The 13,277-nt window shown below is 48.1% G+C and overlaps 1 protein-coding gene and 1 long non-coding RNA gene across 6 annotated transcripts in view; one reads left to right on the forward strand and one right to left on the reverse strand.

Annotated features, from left to right (window-relative positions):
* ZBTB7B (zinc finger and BTB domain containing 7B) overlaps positions 1-13,277 on the forward strand; it is a 39,010-nt gene that overhangs the window by 14,366 nt on the left and 11,367 nt on the right. The window lies entirely within an intron of this gene.
* LOC144584953 (uncharacterized) lies at positions 1,799-5,598 on the reverse strand. The gene is made up of 2 exons (XR_013539454.1): positions 5,361-5,598; positions 1,799-3,596 (listed from the first exon to the last, which is right to left on the reverse strand). It is a non-coding gene; the product is annotated as an uncharacterized LOC144584953 (long non-coding RNA).

The raw sequence follows: 13,277 nt of genomic DNA on the forward strand, positions 1-13,277 counted from the left end.
TCTTTTTTTGGCTGAGGTGGGAAGGAAAAAAAAATAACTTTTTTTTTTACCCTTCCGTGCCAACCTGCCAGTCCAGGAAACCCAAGTCAGGGAGAAAAAAAAAATCTTGGCGTGGGCATTTTTGCCCATTTCACGGCTGGATCATACTGAAAAAACATACAGCCCGGATTTTGATTTGCAAAAGGGCTTCCAGGATCGTTTCTAACCCGGACGAGTTCCTGTATTAAAACCTTTCACCATCCTGGTGGACTTCTGACCCTGATGGGTTGGATATAGGCGAATTTTCACCACCCTCCATTTTAAGTGCGTACCTATGGGTCTTTTCCTCCGTCGCTGTTACGGTTTCTTTATTTAAAATATTTTTACCCCACCTTTCCCCTTTAAAAGGACCTACAGTGGCTATTATTCATGCTTCTGCCACCCCACCCTGCCGATTTGCTTTATAGGGTATATTTGATAGATTATTATTTTTGTTGTCGTTATGTGCTGTCAAGATGCCTCCAATGTTTGCTGACCCCATGAACAAACAATCTCTAAAATAACCCATCCTCCACAGCCTGGCTTAGCTCCTGCAATCTTAAGCTTGTGGTTTCGTTTAGGGAGTTGGTCCATCTCGTATTCGGCCTTCCTCTTTTCCTACTGCCTTCCACCTTCCCCACCATGATTGGTCTTTACCAGGGAACCCGTCCTTCTCAAGAGGTGCCCAAAGTAGGACAGCCTCAGCTTCGACTTTCTTGCCTCCAGAGAGAATTCAGGCTTGCTTTGATCGAGGACCCCCTTGTTCGTGTTTCTAGCCATCCCAGGTATCCACAAAGCTCTTTCCCCCAGCACCCTGCTTCAAACTAATCAATTTATTCTCCCTGTCACCTTTCTTTATTGTCCAGCTTTCATACCTCTGTGTGGTGATCAGAAATACGATCATGTGGATGATGATGATGAATATACCAAAGAACAAAAATTCGTAGCTCTGGCCCCATAGAGCATTTGAGTGTTCTGTCTGGTGGGGTATTTTATTTCCCCAGAAAGAGGAAAGCAAAGCCTATAATGTGAGATTGAGGTGTGTGTGGACCCAATCCAGTTTTCTGCTCTGCTACCTAATTCCATTGTGATGGGAATAAAAGTTTGTTCAAATTTGGCACCTTTTAGACTCAGAAATTGCCACGGTAGGGCCAAATGTTCAGTGTTGAGCCTCTTTTCCCACATCTCTCCAGCATCAACCTTTAGCTTAAAACCCCAACAGGATTCTAGTCCTCAATGTGTCGGGACGGGTGGTGACGGAATCTGCCAAGTTTGATTCATCGCTGGCTAAAATTTTGAAAGAGCACAAAAAATAGCACAAATCGTATTGTGCCCCTATTTCTGACGTCAAGCCCAATTTTTTTGCTAAAGTACACTAGATTATTTCTCAGCTTCATCCTCTTTTCCCCCCGAAAATGAATCCTTTTTTTAAAAAAATGTATTTTTGTGGGGAGGGAAGAAATCTGGAGAGGATTCAGCAGGTGGTTTTAAAAAGAGAGCGATTTTTCGTATGACATGGTTCTTGAGTCACACATAGAGTAATCTTTAATTTAGATTCATCTCGGAGATTTCTGGAAACGCTCTGAGAACTGGGCGTAAGTTAGAACTGTGTGTACACAGGGGCTGAAATCCAGCAGTAAGGTACTTTGAATGAATGGGGATTTGGTGGTTCAATTATTTCACACATTCTGCTGTTTCAATGGGCACCGGAGAGGGCCTTCTCTGTGGCTGCTCCCAGACCGTGGAACTCCCTGCCACTGGAAAGCAGGCTGGCCCTATCTTGGTTCTCTTTCCGCAAGCAGGCCAAGACCTTGCTCTTCAGGCAGGCTTTCCCTCAATGACGGGCTGCCTGAGTGGGTTTTTTTTTTTTAAATGGCCTTCCTGCGTTGAATGTTTTTATTGTTGCTTTTGTTTACCATTTCTTAAGAGTGGCATTTGTTTGATCCTTCTTAGTATTTGTATATTTCCTGTTTTTAGCTTTAAATATTGTCTTTTCATATTGTGAGGGCCCTTGAGTCCTTTTTAAGGAGAAAAGCCGAGTAAATAAACAAACTAGGTATACCATGTTGACGGGGGGGGGGGGGTTCACCCAGTGTTTAAGAACGTAGTGATCAAGCAAAGATAAAGGTGGATTTAAAGAGATCAGAGTGTTCAAAGGCACAAGGTCAGGCCTTGATAGATTATGGTCCCGATCCCCGTTTGAATCACCCAGAGCCCATGGCAGAAGAGAAGCTGACAAATTTTTTAATTTCAGGTTTTGGAACAAAATCATGATTTTTTTCCCCCTTCTGCATCCGCCATGCTGAAAACTCGGGCCAGCCTTAATTGAAAAGCTGGAAGGGTTTCGCCTTCTGCTAAATTGAACCACCGGTCTGCCCACATTATTATTCTTTTTGCGGATTATTGGAGGTTTTGCAAAAATGTTGGACAGGTATCTGACCCCTGAGGAGGGGCATGCCAGGGGGGTCCTCTGCCCCTAGGCTACGCTCCTTTCCTTCAAAAGGAAATAAAGTTCCTAGTCCTCATGGTTGTAAAGGGTTGTATTAAAGCAAAGGGGAGGAATGTGGCTTTTGTATTCTCAGAACTTGATACAGGGGGGGGCTGTCTAAGGAGGGGGGGTGGACGAGTGGCCGTCTAGATTTTTTGTAGACCACAAGACCCAGAATCCCCAGGCTGTCTGGCTAATGATCAAGGCCTCTGAGTGTTGTGGACCAAAAGCAGATGGGGTGCCAAAGGTTGGCCACCTTGGCTCTAAGGTTTGTCGGAATTCGAACCCGTGACCTGCCGCCCAAGAAGCAAAGTGGCCGGGCTGTTGAGTTGCAGGCCTTCAGGTGGAGGTTTCCTCCAGAACGCAGAGCGGAAGGGAAGTGTTAACGAAGTACGCTTTGCCCCCCTGCTAACAGAACGGAAGATGAGCTGGTGGAGAGGTTCAGAAAGTCCCTTTTTAAAATTTATTTATTTATTTATTTTTGAGCAGGAGAGGACTACAATTCCTAGCATCCCCTGGCCATGTAGTTTAAAAAAGAGAGAAGTACAGTAACTTTTTCAAGATGTGGGTCAGACAAGAGGTTGCTTCCACCGACAGCAGGCTGACAGCTCCTAGTGCGTTGCATTTGAAGATAGACTGCCCCTGGAGGTGGAGGTTCCACTGAGCCATTCCACACCTCTCTGATGGCGAGAGGGTGAGCCGTATAAAACCACGCACCATCGCTCGGGCCAAACGGCTAAGGATTCTGGTTCTCGTTTACCCTCTCGTCACTCTTTCAGAAGCGAATTTCGGGGAGGGGTGTGTGTTGCAGGTTCGAAACCCGCCGACGCCACTTCTTGTTAGGCCTGAAGGAAAGCCCAGAATAGGAAATGGGGGGGGGGCAATATTTTAATTCCCATTCCTCAGCCTTCTCCAACCGGAATGCCTCCCGTGTGTGTGGGATTGCGATTCCCACCACCTCCAGCCAACAGGGGACGATGGGGTTGGGAGTTTTCGACACAAAGGGCTCTGAGTGAATAGATGCTGTGTTCCATAGGCTAGAAGGCTCTCCACTTCGACGCCCTTATTTACAACCTCGGAGTTGCAAGAGCTGAAAATTAAAGTTGCAGCGTGTTAGGAAGGAGTGTACCCCCGGGTCCCTGAATTTCATCATCCTCAGCCAGTGCTGAGAGGCGGTCAGAATCGAAGATTTAGCCGGCTGCTGGCTCCTCTGTTCCTTCCCCCTGCCTCCTTTAGATGTACTGGGTTCAGATCCTGTCCTTCCATGCTTGACCTTGAAAAACGGGAATTTTATCCCCAAGCACGGTCAGGAGAAATTGTAATACCGAACCTCCGCAATCCATTTTATTTGGATAACGATGTTGTTCTTCTGTGCCATAAAGTCGTCTCCGACGTATAGCAACCCCGTGAATGAATGTTCTCCAAAATGACCTGTCTTCCACAGCCTTGCAAACACAGGTCTGTAGCTTCTTTTAGTATGTCAATCCATCTCACAATTTGAACTTCCTCTTTTCCTGCACCTTGAACTAACGATCCGGGTGGTCTCTTTGCTATGTTTGTGCATTGATTTGGTCCTGCACCTTGGATTCCCCTCCACAACGTCCCTGCGAGGTAGCTCAGGCCACGAAATAGCAACCCGGCGAAGGCTACCCTGGAGCTTCATGATTCTGTGGAGGATTTGAACTCGGTTCGCTTCGCCCCTAGCCCCCAAACTAATACACTAGAACTCACCCTCTTTGTGATTGTGTCCTGTCTACCTCTCAGCCCTTTTCTGGGCAGCTAATTATTATTATTTTTTAAGGGCCCACCTAAAACATAATAATAATATTCTGGCTGGCTGGAAGATCGCGAACGGAAGCTCCTTCAGCTTCCGCCGTCTCAGAAAATCGCTGGTGACGCTCGAAGCTTCGGTTGGGGTAATGCCCGTAAATTTTAAAAAATGAGCCTTTTCTGATCTTATTGGTTTTATCCAAACTGTGAGATTTTTCTCCAAAATGGAAATAAAGCTCCTGTTAGGGAATCACCCACTTAGAAAGAAAGAAAGAAAGAAAGAAAGAAAGAAAGAAAGAAAGAAAGAAAGAAAGAAAGAAAGAAAGAAAGAAAGAAAGAAAGAAAGAAATTTAAAAAAACCTATTTATTTGGGCCAGAGAGCTATGTGTTTTGAGGGGCGTTCATTTTGCTGTGAGGTTCACGTTTGGAAAACAGGCGTGGACGTTTGCTCCCCTTGCCTCGTACCTTAAGGGCCGGGCCATCATCTACCCACAGCTGAAGAAGACAGGGGAACTGCCATATATACTGCCAATATCTGAAAGCCAACAGATCGGGCATCGTTGTTGATTCCTCTCCAACTACCACACCCATGATCCCCCACCACCACCAGAGTGGCACTTGATCGGGGAGCATTGGCTTAAACTGAGCACCGAGGGAGGCTTTTTCACCCTGTCTGCTCCCTCCAGCTTGATTTGACTTCTCTAAATTGCATGGATTTTAATTTTAATTAAAGTCATTGTGTTTAAAGTTCATTGTCACGGTAGATTTCGGTTCGGGCTCTGCGGTCGGATTTAACGCAGGGGTGGGTGGAAGCGAGGGGCCGGCCCTTTGCCTGTAGCTTCTAAAAAACAGTGGGGGTCAAACACGTATGCACATAGAACTTGTGGATTTTATTTTAAACCCCCCCTGTTTATATGCCAAAAGCAATTTTAAAAGCTTCCCCAGAACTTGTGGATTTTATTTAAAAACCCTCCCTGTTTATATGCAAAAAGCAATTTTAAAAGCTTCCCCGTCACGGCTACCTTCAACAAGCAGTATTCTCATTTTAAAAAAGGAGTAAATCAGATGAAAAATACATACATACTTAGTTTAGATCTCTGGCTGCCAGTGGTTTGGAGTTCGAATTCCCATGGGTACCTCCTTTGCAAGATGAACCACTGGGTCCCTTCTAGATCGGCTGTTCTAAGATGATGATTGCTTTGCCTTGTGTTCACCGCCTCGGCTTCTTTCTAAGGAGAAAGGGGTGGGAGAACAATATTCCGAATAAAGAATAAAAATAAATAAATGCACGGGCCAGAGTAGCAATGTGCTCGATGGGCAGTACAGAAATTAAATTAGCAATATTACAGTCACATATACAGTAGTTTCGCTCTTAACACCTGCAGAAATGGGTCTGACTCAGGAAAGCTTATTATTAAAATGTAGCCGTTAGTCCTTACGGTGCCACAAAGTTTGTGAATGTTGATTCTTTTGGGGTTTGATTTCATGTCGTGCCTGTCCCTGATAAGTAAGGATATTTTGAGAGAGGGTTGAGGGGGAAAAAATGGAGGATTGGGGGATGTTTTCTACGGAAATAAGGGGGTATAATGGAAAGGAAGCAGTGGCAGGCGACAGGAGGAGAAGTTGAGCAACTTTGGAAGATGAATAACAAAAGGGGTTTTAAAAAGACACTCTCCTATTTTTTTAAAACAGACATTGAGGACTACCCTCTTGCAATGTCGTTGTGCTTGTTTAACGCAGTTTGGAAACTTGGTTTCCACTTTTATGCTATTAAAAAATAAAACACCAGTTAACTCCAAGCATGGTGCAGAATTTGGGGGGGGTTCCCTAGACACCCCTTTGCCCCCCCCATCCAGCCCAGCCGCCCCGTTCCTTCCTGAAACCCAGTGGCTGCCTAAGGGGGGGGGGTGCTGGGAATTATGGGGCCGGATGGGCCGCTCCCTTTCCCCTGGGAACTTGCTAGCAGCGAAGTCCCATCGAGGCGGGCCGTGTGTGTGTGTGCTTTGTGCGTGCCTTGGCGTTCCTCCTTCCCTCCCTCCCTCCCAGCCCCACTTTTTACCGGGCAAGCTGTTTTCCTACGGTGCCAGGGAGCTCCTGACCCCGGAGGGAGGCCTGGCATACCAGGGGCTGTTCTCCCCACAACCTGTTGGGGCACGCCGCTAACCCCCACCCGCCCACCGTTTTTCCCCCCCCCCCAAGGCCTCTGGCGGCTGGGCCCCCTTTTTCTCCAAAGCCCGGCTTGCATCAGACGGATTTATGGGCGTGGAGCGAAAGGGAGGAAGAAAGAAGGAGAGAACACGGAGTGCCAATCGGTCGGGCAGTGCCCCAGAAATGCCACCCAGATCTTTTCTGCCCCTCCCTCCCGGATTCCCTGCCGTGGGCCAAGCGAGACGCACGAGGGTCCCACAAGGCTTCTTTAAGGAATCGGTCCATCTCGTATCTGGTCTCCCTCTTTTCCTGCTGCCTTCATAGATGCCTGGCCTATACCTTCTTCACTTTTCCCAGCTTTTGGTGGATGCCTCGGCTGTTGAAAAAATCTGTTTTTGAGCCTAATTCTGCCCTTTCCCCTGTGGCCTTTGGAGGTGAGCTGTGCCTATGTGATGATTCGAACTCGGGTCTGAGTTTTTTTATGTGTGCTTTTTAAAAGTGCATCTGCATTGCACAGTTACAGCGGTTTGATGCCACGTGCCATGTTACACCTTCCTCCTACAGAATTCTGCAACTTGCTGTTTTTTTTGGGGGGGGGAGGCTTAAAATTCGCAGCTTAAAAAGGATGCGAGAAATCAAAGGTTCCTGGAAAGGTGATAATAAATGGCTACGATATTTAAAAAGCATTGAACGAGTATCACATTAAAAGCTCACGATAAGAACCATGCTGAAACAAACAAGCAAAACACAGAAGAAAATGATTCCTTTAAGAAAGGAACTGCAGGGCACATCATTATCATCATCATCATATCTCAGAGCTGGAAGGGACCCTGTGGATCATCAGGGGCAGTGCCTGGCCAGGAGGCCCAGTGGGGGGATTCAAACTCCCGACCACTGGCTCCTAAACCACTGAGCTACTCTGCAGTTCAATGAACAAGCATGTAGACCCATGAGGACTAGGATCTTGGTCTGTTTTCAGGGGGAAGTGAAAAGTTGGAGGAGACCATTCAAAGTGGGGAAGAGGCCGAGTGAAGATCTTGAAGAGACACTTGCTGGTCATATAGACCAAAGATCGGGCCAAGCAAGGCAGCGGTGAAGTCATTGTTGATTGAGAACGATGAGGACTAGAAGCTTGGTTTAACTTCAGGAAGGTTTGCTGAAAATCCCTGTTTTCTTGGGGGAAATGGCTACCAAAGCTAATAAAATATTCTTAATGCTTTTATGCGTCTTATTTCCTGCTTAACTCTTCTGGCCATGATTTTGTTTATTTCACCGTCCGAAATGTTTAAAGGCATCTTCAACCAGTCATGTCACCGGACCTCATAGAGGAAGTCAGCATGATTCTTAACGTTTGCTGGCTTTTCAGCTCCCACCTCGGCCTCTCCCAGGCCTAGAAGCCGACCATGGTGACGCAGGCATGCTGAAACTTTGGCGCTCTGGACAATTTGGACTACGATTCCCACACACCCCTCTATTGCCAGGGTTAAAGGACAATGGGAGTTGTAATCCCGAACATCATTCTAGAGGGCCAGAGGTTTCTCACTTCTGGTCTAGGAAGACGGAGGACTCTAGTGAGCCCAATGCTTCCTCCATGAGATCTGGTAGCATGCCTTTAAATATTTGAGAAACACTTGAGGTTGATTACCGGTTATTATTGAGTTTTAAGTGATTCTTTCACCGGCCGAGCTTGTTAATTTGTTGTAAAGAAACAGCCTCTCGTAGCCACAACAGAGAGACCGGTTTTAGCAGTTTTGTTGATTGCTGCTGTTTGCTTCGTTAGAGGCTGCCGTTCAGCCATCTGCTCCTTGCGCCACCCCTGTAAGGTGGATCAGTACGACTAGCCGTGTCTGACAAGGTGGAGGACCAGCCGGGAGAGCCCTCCATTGTGGCATCTTCTGCCGAGCTTGTGACCAGGGCAAGATTCGAATCTGCGGCTCTCCCGTCTTGCAGGCGTGGCTCTGAAGTTCTGCCAGAAGCAAAGAGGGAATGGATATTTGCAATAGTTTGTTTTGTACGTGCAGAATGCTTTCGACTTAATTAACTAGCCCGGGTGTAATTGCAAGCAGGGTAGCTGGCACTGATTTACACCATTTTGCAACTGATGTTTAATAATCGCTAAGACCCAGATGTCTTCCCCCCCCCCCGGTTTTAAGGCATATGGCAGTTTGGCCTTGAGAACTAGCGCCTTAAGAGGTTGGTTTGAACGGCCGACAGGCATAGCGAGGTCCGAGAAAATCTGTTAATAAACTGGCTTGGTAAATCCAAGATCTGGTAGGTAACCGGGCTGACAATCCAACATACTTATATTTTCCCCCTTGATTCTGCTCCAAATCTCAGCCGGATCTGCCTCTGGTCTTCCAGGCTTTGTTCCAGCACCTCCATCCGCTGGCTGGTGGACTCCGACACCCCTGTGCCACTAGGTTCAGCCAATCCGCAAAGCCACCTCGTTTCTCTAGGCCAGTGGCTCCCAACCTGGGGGGGGGGGAACCCAGGTGTTCTCGGACTGCAACTCCCAGAAACCTTGGTGCTGAAGGCTTCTGGGAGTTGTAGTCCAAGAACACCTGGGTTGACCCAGGTTGGGCATCCTTGCTCTAGGCTCCGCCCCCTGGCTTGCCAGGTATCTCAACCCAGTTTGGAATTCTCCAGTGCCCCCCTCTGCCTTGCCATCCAATCAGCCATCTGATTGGATGTCATTTAAGCTCCACCCCCTTCACCCACCATTCCTGAAGTACCCTGGCTCGGGATATTTGGCAGGCTCCACCCCTCGATGGCCAAGCCCCGCCTTGCTGCCGCCCTTTGGTCCAGGGGAAGGCCATATATGCCCCCCACCATCTATTGGTGGATATCGGCTCCCAGTATCCCCCTGGTTGACTTTCTTTACTCAGCCTGATGGGAACTGTAGTCCAGTCTCTGCAGGACCACACTCAGCCTCCTCTCTGACCCTGTTCCTGAAACCCCCAACATGAACATTGGAACTCCATGAGACAGTTTTAAAGTGGAATATCGGGATTCGGGACGACTTTCCTAAGATGCAAAGGGAGTCAGGAGCCCTTTCATATATATATTTTTTGTGCATTGCACAAACATATATAAATAATATAACATTAATACTGTATATATTAATGTTTGTGCAATGCAAAAAAAGGGGGGAAATTTAGCTTGCGCAGCTTTTCTGCAGTGTGAAGGGGACGTCGTTTGAAATTCCCCCGTTCAAAGCACTGTGCTTCGGGGTTTCCTGTAAATGCATGCTGCGTGGAGGCCCCGTCCTCACCTCCTACTTCTCTCCTCCACCCCTTCCTCCTAAACCTATCTTGTGAGCATCTCCCCACCCCGAGGGTGGTGGAAACTCCCCTCCCCCTCTTGCCGCTGGGGCTCAGCCCCACGGCGTCATCCGGCCCGCCGCCCATCCTTTTCAATCTTCTCAAACCCAAAGCCTTGGGGGGGGACGACACTCAGGGTTTGCTAGGTGCTTCTCCTGCTCAGCTTCTCGCCACAGGGCGGGAGGTTGCTGTTTGAACTCGGCCCATGCTCAGGAACTCTGCGACACAGCCTTGGGGAGCTATGGGCCCCGAGACAGACCGGGCGGGCCAGAATGGCGGCCCACCCCTCGCTCTGCAGCCTCTCCTGCGTCTTTTGTCGCAATAGCAACACCCTGCGAGGGTTGCCATTTCCGGCCTAGCGGGAGCCGAGTTCGGTTCCATATCAGAAAAAGCAGATCTCTCAGTTTGCTTCGTGCCTCCTCTTGGTGTGAAAAGAAAAGAGTCTAGAACGTAGCCTTTTCTCTCTCTCTTTAAAGCCTTAAGACTGGGCAAGTTGCCGGACCTCATTAAGGAGCCGTTTATCTTTTCTTTTGATCTTAGCCGTGCTCGGTGTCCCTCCTTCGCTTGATGGAAAATGCAGGTTCCTTTTTCTCCTCCCTATCCTGTTTTCAGTTCGCAAGGGGTGCTCGGAGGAGGCGATGTTCAGCTCCGGAGATGACTCCGGAGCGGTTAGACCGTGGGTGTTAAAATGCGATCGGGCCTGCGGTCGCCACCTAGACCCTTTCTGCCTGCCCGCTCTTGTTTGCCGCAGCAAATTTATTTTGCCCCCAAAACAGGAAAAGGTGTGCGCACCTGACGGGATGCTCGTCAAGCGGGGACGTGGCCCTGGTGGGTGGGAAGATGAGCTGCTGCCGAAAGTCGGATCTGGAGAAGCCCCCGATTCTCAGTGGTTTCGGGTCAAAAGTTTAGATTCCGGTTATGTTTGTGTGGAAAGAGAGAGAGAGAATTAAGCCTGGGTTGTATAAGACACCCCCATGTATAAGACGTCACCCCCCCCCCCCCAATTTTCTAATCCAAAATTAAGAAAAATAAGTGGGGCTTAGCAAGTGTAAGGGGAAAGGGATCAAAGCGCTGCAGGATCGCTTTGATCCCCGCTTTCCCTTCCACTTGCTTTTGTTCTCAGCTCACTTCCGTGTATAAGACAACCCTCAATTTTTAGTCTAAAGATTTTAGACAAAAGTATACACGGAAAAATACGGTAGGTGCCTAGCAGGGGCAGAGTGTCACTAAGCCACGTGCAGAGTGCCTTCTGCTTCTCCTGGTGGTGGAAATAAATTCTAACTAGTAAAATACACAGAGAAATGTGTCTTTTTTCTGCCTTGGTTCCCACTTTTATTTTTGTTGTTGTTTTTTTGCCGGGGCGAGACTGGGAGAGAAATAAAATAAGTAATAATAAAAGCCAAGGGGTTGAGGTCTCTGGCTGCGGGGCCGGAGGTCAGGTGTTCGAATCCCACCTGTGTCTCCTTGGCAAGGGCTGGACCGGATGATCTATAGATCCCCTTCTAGCCCTGCCGTTCTAAGAGTATTATTATTATAATAAATTAATCCAGAATGGTCAAAGGCTGAATGCGGGCCTGATTCGGATTCCTGATCATCTGGAAGCGACTTAAGCCGACCCTGAAGTCAACTCACTGTTCCTCTGACTTGTTTTTCCCCCGTCTGTGAAATGGAACCACAGTTTCCCGGGGTGGTTGTGACGACAGTTGGTAGGGTCATTATTGATAATTACTTTTAATAGGAGTCTCTGCCTCGAAGGAATTTCTATCTAGATTGATAAATTCGCCTTCCAGAACGAGTCGTGATCGAAAACGGACCAAGACCTGGTGGGCAAGATAAACGGGAAGGAGCGTAAGCGTTTCCGCCGCTTCTTAGGCTGCCAGGTTAAGAAAGAAAGGCAGTCGCTCGGCATCAAATCGTCGCTCAACCACGATTTCATTTTTTTTTTTTTGCCACCTGCAGAAAAATTCGTCCATCTGCAACGCAGTTTAAATAGGTAGGGGGGAAAAATCCAAAGATGGGCATCACTCTGTTGCATGGAAATTAATGTATTTCCTTGCATTTCCACAATTTATAATAATAGCAGTAATTATCTCAGGGCTTTAGAGCTGGAAGGGACCCCTAGCGATCAACAAGTCCAGCCCCAGTCAAGGAGACCTGACGGAATTCGAACTCCGAACCTCTGCCTCCGCAGCCAGATATCTAAACCACCGAGCTCTCTAGCAGACGGTTGTTTTAGACCTTGTTCTGTTATTCCCACGGTTTACAAACAGAAAGTTTGTCCTCTTGCTTTCAAAGCTTTACCAGCAACAACATCTTGTTTTTTTTAAGGGACAGGAAATGGATGAGAATTTTTAATTTGGTCCCTCTTGTTTTTTTTTTCAGCCTCTGGTAGGGCTTCTTTCTGTGAAAGCTGACGGGGCGATAAATTGGTTCGCCTCCAAAACTCTTCATCGCTCTGACTTGGCCTCTTGTTACCTTTGAAAGATGTAGGATAGTCGTTCGACCTCTAAAGCCAGGCTTCCCTCTCCCGTCCCTTCGCTCTACCTGCTAGGCCACGCCGCTTCTGGAATCCGGATTTTGATCCGTGTGTCCACGAAGACATGGGGTGCATGGCGACCCGGATCTCCCCGAAGCTCTTTTCGGCTGCCTTTTGGACTCTCTGCAAAGCCTTACGATTGTAGGATGGTTAGATTTTCCTGGTATATCTTTAGCCCTCACCCTAAACCCCTTTCGGCTTCATTCCTAATCATCTGCCCTATAGCCTCCCCTCAAAGCTCCCATTGAAAACCTTTGCAAGTGAGTCACAACCCATGAAAAGGGAGGAGCGCCAAGATACGATACATGTCTTTTTTTGTGTGCAGAAGGAAAAAAATAGAACATTTTTTTTCTTGTTTCTGATTTCTTGGTCATCATCGCAAACAATTTGTGAGTTATCTTCCCCCAGCACGCAAGCGTAGGGGGAGGGCGAAGCACAGGCCCCTCTGTTGCCCCTGATTTTTCCCCCCTTCCCAGCATTGCATGATTGATTTGTTCATTACACCCCACACTCTCTTCCTGATCTCTTTCTCTGCACAACCACCCTGCGAGGTACGCAAAGCCGACCGTTCGCTAATCTGCGGTCATTTGAGTGAGTTTTTAGTGGTCTCCTTTGAAGGCAAGGGGAAGGGGTTTCCAACCCACTTTCTCCTGCAACAAAAGGAAGCTCTGCTTCCCAACCCTGGCGAGCAGGCGGCAGTTCACCCGGTGGGGTTTCTCCCAGAGGAGGCTGCTCGATGGCTCTTTCTGCTGAATAGGTTTTCAAGCGCATAGGGCTGGACACCTTCCCCCCTGGATTCGGCCTGGAAAGGTCCCTCTGCCCGCCCACCCGCCCCTTCGGGCCATGTAATCCCAGCCATTTTCTTCTGCAGATAATCCGTCCCTAATCTGATTTGGGGGGGGGGGGTTATTGTCAGGTTTTGTGATCCAAAAGGGGGATGATGGATTAATTGTGGCTAAACCGGGCCCTCCTGCTTCCCACCTGTAGCCGGAGGGGT

Source organism: Pogona vitticeps, chromosome 15 (genome assembly GCF_051106095.1).
Source record: "Pogona vitticeps strain Pit_001003342236 chromosome 15, PviZW2.1, whole genome shotgun sequence".
Taxonomy (NCBI): Eukaryota; Metazoa; Chordata; class Lepidosauria; order Squamata; family Agamidae; genus Pogona; species Pogona vitticeps.